The 10,000-nt window shown below is 37.8% G+C and overlaps 1 pseudogene; it reads left to right on the top strand.

Moving 5' to 3' along the window:
• Positions 1 to 3,293: 3,293 nt before the first annotated feature.
• Positions 3,294 to 4,231, top strand: LOC138009702 (uncharacterized; annotated as a pseudogene).
• Positions 4,232 to 10,000: the final 5,769 nt, after the last annotated feature.

Here is a 10,000-nt window from a genome sequence, read left to right as displayed (position 1 = left end):
GAATGAATGAATGAACGTACTGGTTCAATTTCTTTTGTTTGTGTCCTCTAGGCATCACTACAAAGTTGAATTTGAATATGACTGATAAAGAACCTGGTGTTGTTTTTGTCACAGAAAAAGTGTAGTTCCCATCACCTTTCAGGTGGAACATTAAGCAGAGACTTTTGTTCTACCATATGTTCTTATTGAAGTTACATGAAAAAAAAAAATGAAATAAGTTTGTACTATCTCTGTAGCAAGATGTTTCTATTTTTCAAAAAACATGATAACTTAAAAATTATAATTATAGTATTTAATCAAATCCTTCATGATGATTATGTTGTAAGCTTGGTATATGAACATGATTTCTCTAATACAAGCAATAAATTGTTTGGTTACTGGTAACATAACATCACTGTTAATGGATATCTTAACTCAACTTCCCTGTGAAATCACGTGCTATCCTGGCACGATGGGAGAGGATTCCTCAATTTTCAAACCTATGTAACATATAGATCCTTTGCAGGTTGTATCCATATCTGTAAAATTGCTGTATTAAATAATTGCAAATATAAAAAGAGGAAGAGTAGCTCAGAAGCAAAGTGGCCAAAATCACAATGAAAATTTCAAGTTGCCCATAATTCACTCTGTTTGCCCCCAAATTTGCATAAACTATTTTTGCCAAATGCTCTTGGGAGGTCTGCACATTCCCAAGAGCATTTCACAAAAATGGTTTAGGCAAAATTTGGGGGCAATCAGAGTGAATTATGGGCAATTGGAAAATAGACAATAGATCTGCATTCAGAACAGGATCCCTTCATAAATAATCAATAATTGATATCTTTAAGAAAGTTATGACATTTTTTAATTTCGAAGACATGTTTCGATGTTACAAACATCATCGTCAGTACAAAATATTTGAAAAACCGTTAGGACTTATATAACAACTAGGCAAAACTTGCATAATTAAATATGATTAAGTGACAAGAAATACATATTTGAGTGAGTTACAGAGTGTTAGGAAGAATGTAGAGCCTAATTATATTTAATTATGCAAGTTTCGCCTAGTTGTTATATAAGTCCTAACGGTTTTTCAAATATTTTGTACTGACGATAATGTTTGTAACATCGAAACATGTCTTCGAAATTAAAAAATGTCATAACTTTCTTAAAGATAACAATTTGCTTTCTGCTGTCTCGACCTTTTGGTTCCCTAATCAATAATTATTTTTATCCATTCAAGCTGATGAATTTTTGCTACACTAAAGTAGAATAATGAACTTTAAAAACACAAAAAAATAACCATGGAAATTTCCCAATTATTACTTCTGGAATAGCTTCCCATGTTTTTGAACCCCTGAAGATTTAAACAACAAATTTAAATTTAGAAATATTTCCTACTCACAACACAACAAATATTGTGGAAAAAAGATCCAGTCATCAATTGAAAGTCAGAGGTTGAAGAAAGTTTGGGAATTATTGTTCGCCACACTTGATGCAGTTTCACCTTGCACCTGATGCATACCTCCACTTTCCATATATCCATAAGCATGCTGGGGTGGGACAGACATGTAACCATACGGCTGGTAGCTTCCTTGAGTAGAACACTGAACAGATTGGGCTGGTGGCTGTGATGACATAATCATTTGCATGAGTTGAAGCTCGTGTCTTCTAGCCTTCTCGTTCTCTTCGCGATAAAACTCAAGGAGATCTTTGGTTGGGTCTCTTTCTAACAACTTCTCCATGCATTCAACAACACTTGAGGCAACGTCTTTCCTTTTTTTCCCTCAGTTTTTGACTGGTACAAAAAGCCTCCTACCATCTGACGATCCGTTACCTGTACTCTCATCACTGTCCTGTAAACTTGCTGAACTTGCCCTTGATTCTTCATTTACATTTTCACTGCTCCCATCAGTTTGTTCAACTGCTCTTTCAGGCTGACAGGAACCTCACGAGAGTAAACAGCATGGGGAACCATGGCCCATAATTCTTTTCTTCTTGGAAGCGATTAACACCTGTCGTGGTTTTCATGGTGAGAGCCACTTTTTTGCATTCGCTTATCAGCTTTTTTAACTTGTTTCTCACTTGCTCCACAGTGAACCAAACCTCATGACCGCATGCTTCGAACCGTTCCTGCATATCTTTGAGCAACTTGCTATATACCTCATTGTTTCTTGAGTTTTTTGAATTCGTGAAGATAATTCTTTTTTTGTAATAATCGCTATTACAAACAATATCCACCATATCTGTAATGTCGTCTTCCTTCCAACTCGATTTTCTTCCAACTTTCTTCTTCTTTTCCCGATTGCTCCCGGAATTCGTAGACTTGCTGATTTCAGATTCAGCGTCACTAGCTGCTTCTTCGCCATTTTCCCTTCCATATTCATAGCCAGCTAATGGAATGTTTTCATAAAAGGGTTCGTCTTCGTTCCATGATTCATCACCAGCTTGCTCTTTGGGGGATGAAATTTCGTTCACATGAACACTTCTTCGCCAAGCCGCCATGTTGTTACTTTAACACTCAATGCGCATCCTCCGTAAAAGAGAATTCTCTTCGTGGTCTCCTCGTAGCTCTTCGCGCGAACAAAACTCTGCCAAAATACATTAATATAATTTATGAATTTTGTTTGGCACGGCAGAGGCACGACGTTTGAATCGCTGCCGTGCTAGAGTCGTGTAGCACGACAGAGCATGTCGAACGTAATTGCTTTGCCGAACTTAATTCAAAAGTTTGATTCAGACGCCGTGCTTTTGCCATGCTTTTGTCGAACTTAATTCCTGAAATTAGTTCGGCACGGCAGAAGCACGACATCTGAACTGGGCCTAAGTTGTCTGAGTTAATCCGTGCAGAACGCAGAATTCAATTGCATCGCCAAAAATTTCTCACCACACTAATTGAAACAAGCAAACTTTCACAACAGCAGTTAAGAGCCACAATTTATTTGTGATTTAAAGTCATGTCATGAGAAACCTTCATTGTTTTTCACAGAATTTTGGAAACGGAAAAAAAATGAAAACAGCAGTAACGACCAATATAGCCAGTATACACTGTCTACCATGAATGACATGTAAGACCGTGATATCCAGAATTTTGCCGAATGCTGACACATGCTATGTGCGAATCTTTTTCCTAAATTCACTTCCATTTTGAAGACCTTTTTAAAAGCCTTTTAACTGAAGGACTCATTATTTCAGTGCTTTTTGTCAAGCATCGATTGGACGTAACATAAGTAAGGAGTTTCGCACTGAGAAATCAGAAGAAATAAAACAAAAAAGGTGAAAAAGGATGCTCAATTGGCATTCTTTGCTGCCGTATGGAGTCGTGTGATTCTGCTGAAAGTATCGATTGCAATCAAAGTGACAGTTCTGATAGCGAAGCTAGGGTTATCGAGGGTGTAAGCGTCCTATATGAAGACGAGCCTCTTGCCAACTGTTCGACCGATGAAGAAAGCTTGATCGCGAGTGACGGTGAAGAAGTAATCGATATCGATGGACTTAGTCCACTGATTTTGGAGTCTAGATATGAAGGAAGTGTGAGTTTAGATTCTTGGTAAGTTGAATTAATTACTGTAATTCCTAAAAAACAAGCGGATTTGATTTGCGCAATTGCAAATTCTGTCCCATAACTATTCGTTACGTCTTACAGGTGTCAATGCTATCGGTGTAAAACAGAGATGTTAGTTGGTTCCCTGGAGTTTCGATGCTGCGGAGAGGTGATCAATTCCTCTGCAAAAATGGTTTTCCATGGTTCGGTCGAACGAGTCAAATGTATAACACAGCAGGAGAGGAGGACTACGATGCCATTACGAAACGTGTGGTTCTTTTGCAAGTTGCTACCCTCCTAAGAAACCAGGATGGAGGGAGTTATCGTCGCTGCAGTGGAGGTGTCCAAAAACGAGTGAGGTTTTGTTTACATGTACTTCCGTGCTATTTCTGTTTGATTTTGCTTGCATTTATACTTCTGATAAATGTGATTTTATAATTATATTCCCTAATGGAAGGGGGTGTAATGGGTGGATGACAAATACTCCTCCAAGCTATACATGTTGTCATTAGATTATTTAATCTGATCTCTACTTCTAGGTTCATTAGCGCCGTTGCATATAGATGGACCACCAGGTGGCTTTGTGGACACATAAGCTGGAACAACAGACGACGTCTACCAGCCTGTGTTTATCATAATATTAGGAAGAAATTTAACACACAACAGCACAAGGGATATGTCAATGCCCAGGATGAAGAGTACAATTGAACTTCAGTTGATTAATACTGTACTCAATGAACTAAAACAGGAAATTTTGAGTTAAAGAATGCTCCCATTTCATTTTGTGATTTTGTTCCTACTTTATAATGTTAAAAAAGACTTTGAGACCGTTTATAAGGAGGCAAACATTTTAAGTCACTTTAGTTGCCACTCTCTTGCGTGGGCGTTTAGAAGCAAACTGAGTACTGCTTGGTTGACTGTTACTGTTTGCTTGTTGTGGAGCATGTTCAGGCTCTGTGAAATAACAATGGTCATTTGTTAGTTGAGTGCCATGTTACTTTATGTGCACCAAGGAAAATAGTCTTTACATGTGCTAAAAAACTAAAGACGACACATAAATGTACTTGATCCTCAACTGGATGAGAAATTAAATACAAAATATACACTGCATGACAATGCCCATCCGAGCAGCACAAGCAATCAAAACTTAGACTAAAGATACATTGTATGCACATGTATCTTTCTTGATGAAATAGCCTATCCACTGCAGACAGGTGCTGAAATGACAAATATTAGATCTAGTTCATATTACATTGGGAATGTTTAAAAATTATGGGTTTAACGTAACAATCGAACTAACCAGGTGGAAATAATGCTGTTTTCTTGATTGCCTTCCTTGCTCTTTATGCCTTTATAGCTTCCTCCTTGCTCAACCTTTTTGTAAACTGTCTATTGAGAGGCTCAGGTGCTCTTGATGCATACCTCTTGCTTACTTCCTCCCTCTTTTCTTTTGGAAAAGTGAAAAGTAGCTGTCTCAAGGTGTCAACATAACCTAAAAAAGGCCTGGAACTGAGATACCATAATAATCTTTTTTGTTTTTTCCCCTAAAATTTTGGCAGGAGAAACTTAACACAATGACCCATTTCCAGGCTATTATTTTTTTGCAAACTCACCTGTCGTCAATTGTTGTGATTATACATAGCTAATTCATGGTATGTCAAACCTGGAGGTAATACTCTTCAAGAGAGATCAGGGTTTTACATGCAAAAGCAAAAATGTGACAAGTGAAACAAACTATTTAAACATCTATTAAGACCTGTATGATGTTTTCACATAAATGACAGTTTATTCACTGTAGTCAATAAAATTATTACGAGAATTATCAATACCATATGTAGGTGGGCATGCCACTTCTCGCACAACATCCTCTCCTATTTTAAATTTTGGGTAAGTGACTCGAAAGTACTCTTTTCCATGATTTGTCATTTGGGTTTCCCTCTTGGGGTTCTCATTGAAATGCAAACTTGCAAGTATGTGCCTGTTAAAACAAAGTTACTTTGAGAAGAGAAAGGCAGGACAAAAAGTTGATACATGTATTCCAATCAGGTAAGATACACAAAATGAAAATTAAGCATGTGACACCATGAAAACTAAAAGATTTAAGTCATTCGAACAATAAAATTTGAGTGACAGGTATACCTGCTCAGAGTTCCCAGCCAGGGAAAACAAGTCATCTTAGGATGCCAGTAGTTCAAGGTTGCATGAAAACCTTCAAGGCAACTTGTCTGAGCTTCTGGTTAAAGCTTTCTGATGTCATTCAGTAACATTTTCTTGTTCAACAGCAGCTTCAATTTGTCAAATGCTTCAGTTCCTGTTAACAGTAAAAATGATAACACCTATTTTGAGTCATTGAACTTATTAAGTCTACATTGTTGACATTGGTGGATTAGAGTGTAACGCATTTCATTAAAAATGTGCAATCTGTTACAATGTTGGTTTGTGACATATAATTTGGTTCCAATTATTCCTTTGACATGTAAGAGAGAAGAAATGTTAAACTATGGTACTTTGAAAAATTTTAAACCAAAGAAGAATTTGAACAAAATACATATGAAGTCACTTAAAGATGTAAAAGGAAACAAGATAGTAGTTTTTCCATACCAACTCTTATCCACTTTCTGGGTTCAAGCTGTCCATGATTACACTGCTTATAGAGTGCATCTGGGTGATTACTGTGTTTGTTGCTGACATGACGCAAAAATGAATTCCATTTGGCAAGGATAAGGCGTGCAAACTCAGCTTGTGTCGAGGTTGCACACCAGTAGAGATGCCTTCGTATTCCTTTCATCCAGTCCTTAACTACTTGACACCCTTTCTCTCTACTCAAAACCAACAACTTCTTGCCTAGTGATCTTGCTTCATGCCAGATATCAAAAGAGTTCTTAGTGTTGACACAGTTTTCCCCGATCCACTTAGCGATACCTCTGTGTCTGTCAGATACAAAAAAAGCAATAGATAAGCCAAGATTCTGCAAATAAGAGAAGCATCTCTTTGCTCCTTCGAGTTCGGTCTGTTGACTGCCTCCAGTCTCATTTGTCTGAGAAAGAAGAGGACAAACAGGAAACTAAAAAATTTAATAGTGCACTGGAAAGTGCCATATGGATCATCATTGGGTTGTTATTATTATTATTATGGTAAACTTTATTGGTAAAATCATTCAAGGTATATATCAACATCATTGCGGGCACAGCCTAGGCAATGTGGACTACAATATAAAAGATATATATGTGCATGTTGCATATGTTAGTATAAATCTAAGATAATAAAAAGTAGCGATAAATGCACTACTAAATAAGGTAAATATTCTAAAAATAAATAAATAATATTGATTTAAAAAAAATTAAATTTAAAAATCTCAGCATAATAAAGCTAAAATCTCAGCATGATAAAGCTAAAATCTGCTCTTTCAACTATTATGTTGCTATATTTGGGCATTTGCATAATTACATGCACGAAAACCTCTTAACGATCTCACAGTTCTGAGAAATAACCCATTTCTGGGACCGTCTAGGTCTTTGTAGTATGCACCAAGATAGTCAAATACTATGGTGATAAGCTTCACTTTGTAGACTGGATACAAGTTCTTCATTCACAATCTAAGGTCTAAGTACTTGTTCTGTTTGCACTTGGTTCTTTCAGCAATTGTTCCTGGTGTGCATATCGTACCTTCCACTAGAGACCATTCTTTGTTCTTCTTGTCTAGTATACTTATATCTGGCTTGTTTGCACCATCCTTAGGACATTTTTCAAGTTCCCATGGTATGTCCCATAATATCTTTGCTTCTTTGTTTTCTTTGCTTGGCTGAGGGTGGGATTGCATACGCCATGGAGAAGAATAACCAGATTCATCGAAACCATATTTTTCAAGGAGAGCATGATAGACGGGGCGAAGCATTTTGTCATGGCGAGTTTTGTAAAGTGACTGAGCTATATGTGAGCAGCCACAAAGTACGTGTGATACAGTCTCCTTTTTCTCAGAACAGAATCGGCGGGACAGTTTTTCTACTTGTTCGTGCAACTTCTGGGATCTGTAGGTATTGGTATTTAGGAGTTGTTGCCTGATACTTGTGTCAATTGACATTACAATGTCTGGAATGTTCTTCCACTGTTTAAAGATGTCATATGAATTATTTGATATTTAGGGATCATTCCAGTGTTGAGTCACAAATTTCCCAACCCCAGGGCTGTCTCTGTGTATCTCTCATGTGCCTGTCGGAGTTCGCCTTATCTATAATGCTCTTTACTTTGTATGGTTCCTTACCTCTTATGCGCATTTCTTTGTTGCCGTTTCTCAAGATTGTTTCTCCGTCTTCAAAATCACACTCTATGTTCAGTTCTTCTGCATACTTCTTGGCATCTTTAAATATAGATCTTAAATGGCTTTGTTCTTTTTTCAGCTGGAATGACTTTACGAGTTTGATATGCTGGTCTTTTGAGTTGTTAATGTAGTTCGCTATTTTTATCTTGGTGTTCTTGTACAATGTTTCTAATTCCACTAATCCTTTCCCTCCTTGTTGTGGCTGTAAGTAAAGCAATGGTGTGGATTCATGCTTATGCTTTCCACTACAGTCATTGATCACTTTCCTTGTTAGCCTGTCGAGTTCTTTGAGGTGACTAAGACACCAATCGGTGGTCCACATATAGCACTGTAAGACAGGTACGGCATAAACATTGCACGAACTTTTCGTGGTATTGACAATGGATAAGTCCAAACTGCCCAAAGCCGATTCTCGTACTGATTGGAAGTCTGTTCAATGACTTTATCCTCTAGATGCTGAGTATTCTGGTACTTTCCTAAGAATTTGTATTGATCTTCGCTGCCTATCACTGGGATGGAGCAGTCGTTTCTTACAGGCATTTCTGAGGTGCTGTCGTTGGGTGCCAGTTTTCCTTGTTTCATATTTATTGCAGCTCACTTGTTAATTCCCCAAACATCAAACATCTTCTTCAGCTTGCTTGTCACAGTTACTGCCTTTTGTTCAGATCGATGATAGGTTTTCAAATTATCAACAAAAAGGGCATGGGTGACTTTTCTGTCTGGGGCATGTGATAGTTTATATCCTTCTGTGCTTCTAAGGTACCATGCAATTGGATTAAGTGATAAAGTAAAAAGCCGCACACAAAAAGAGTCTCCTTGTAGAATTCCCCTGTTGACCTTGATGGGGCCAATGGTTTCTTTGACCTTGTTCGTGGTTACTTCCAGATTGATGCTCCATGTTTTCATAATAGATCTAATAAGATGTATGAGGACTGCATTTATGCCATGCATTTCAAGGGTTTTGATAATCCACTGGTGTGAGACGGAATCGAATGCCTTTTTTACGTCTACCCAAGTGCAGGATAGGTTTTTCTTGTGGAAGTGGGCGTCTTCTAATATCATCTTATCAATCAGCAGATTATCTATGGTGCCCATTGATTTTGTTTTCCTCCTCTTTGATTGATTTGCATTAGATTGTTCTTGTCCTCGTGTACCTGTAGTTGATGGTCAATCACTGACGTGATGAGCTTGTATAGGGTGTTTAAACAGGTTATTGGACGGTGGTCAGGAGCGGATGGGTTGTCCTTCTTCGGAATCATAACACTTCTTCCTACGGTAAGCCAAGCTGGTATCCCTAGTCTCTCTGTAAGTATGATGTTCAGTGCTGTTGCAATGTCTCCATGAAAGGTATCCATTTTCTTTATCCAATAGTTGGTGATTTTATCGTTACCTGGCGAAGACCAATTTCTCTTGTTTTTAATACTGTTGGTGATTATTTCTTTAGTTATCGTTATAGGTCCACTTGGTGGGTAATGTGCTGTTTAAGGGCAGTTTCAGTATCCTTCATCCAATCTGCTTCAATAGGTACTTTGCTTTCACTCTCCCATATTGGTCTCCAGAATCCTTCGAATTCTTCTCTTGTTGTTATTGTTGCGGGGGTGGCATCTTGATTAGTTGAAGGTAGCTTTTCTTTACCAGTATATTGTGGGTGATGGTTTGCTTCTGTTGATTTGATAATGTTGTTTAAATGGCTGTAGAACGAACCTTCATCTACATCGAACCACTGGTTGGTCTTGAATCTTTCATGAGCTGTCTTCTTTCTTTCTTTCTGTCTTTTCAGGGCTCGAATGGCATTAATCTTCCTTTCCTTTAAGGTTGTCAAGCTTGCGATGGTTATTCTTCCTTTAAAGTGCACCTAACCCCAAAATATTTTTTTTTGCTAAAATGAATCTTTGAACCTGTTCGAAACGCATTGCGGCCATTTTTTCATTTTTCTAACAAATCCTGGCATTTTATAGGCTTCGAAAGTTGTGAAAATCCAAGCATCTTTTGTTCACGACCGAGTCAGAAGGGGAGTGGGTCTATTCCTGATTTGACGTCACAATCTACTTTGCATGCATTTTTACAAAGAGTTAATGCAATGTAAATCAGTTTGTGACGTCAAATCATGAATAGACCCACTCCCCTTCTGACTCGGTCGTGAACAAAAGATGCTTGGA

The sequence above is a fragment of the Montipora foliosa genome, chromosome 7, assembly GCF_036669935.1.
Source record: "Montipora foliosa isolate CH-2021 chromosome 7, ASM3666993v2, whole genome shotgun sequence".
In the NCBI taxonomy this organism is placed as follows: Eukaryota; Metazoa; Cnidaria; class Anthozoa; order Scleractinia; family Acroporidae; genus Montipora; species Montipora foliosa.
This window is presented reverse-complemented; position numbering and strand designations above follow the sequence as displayed.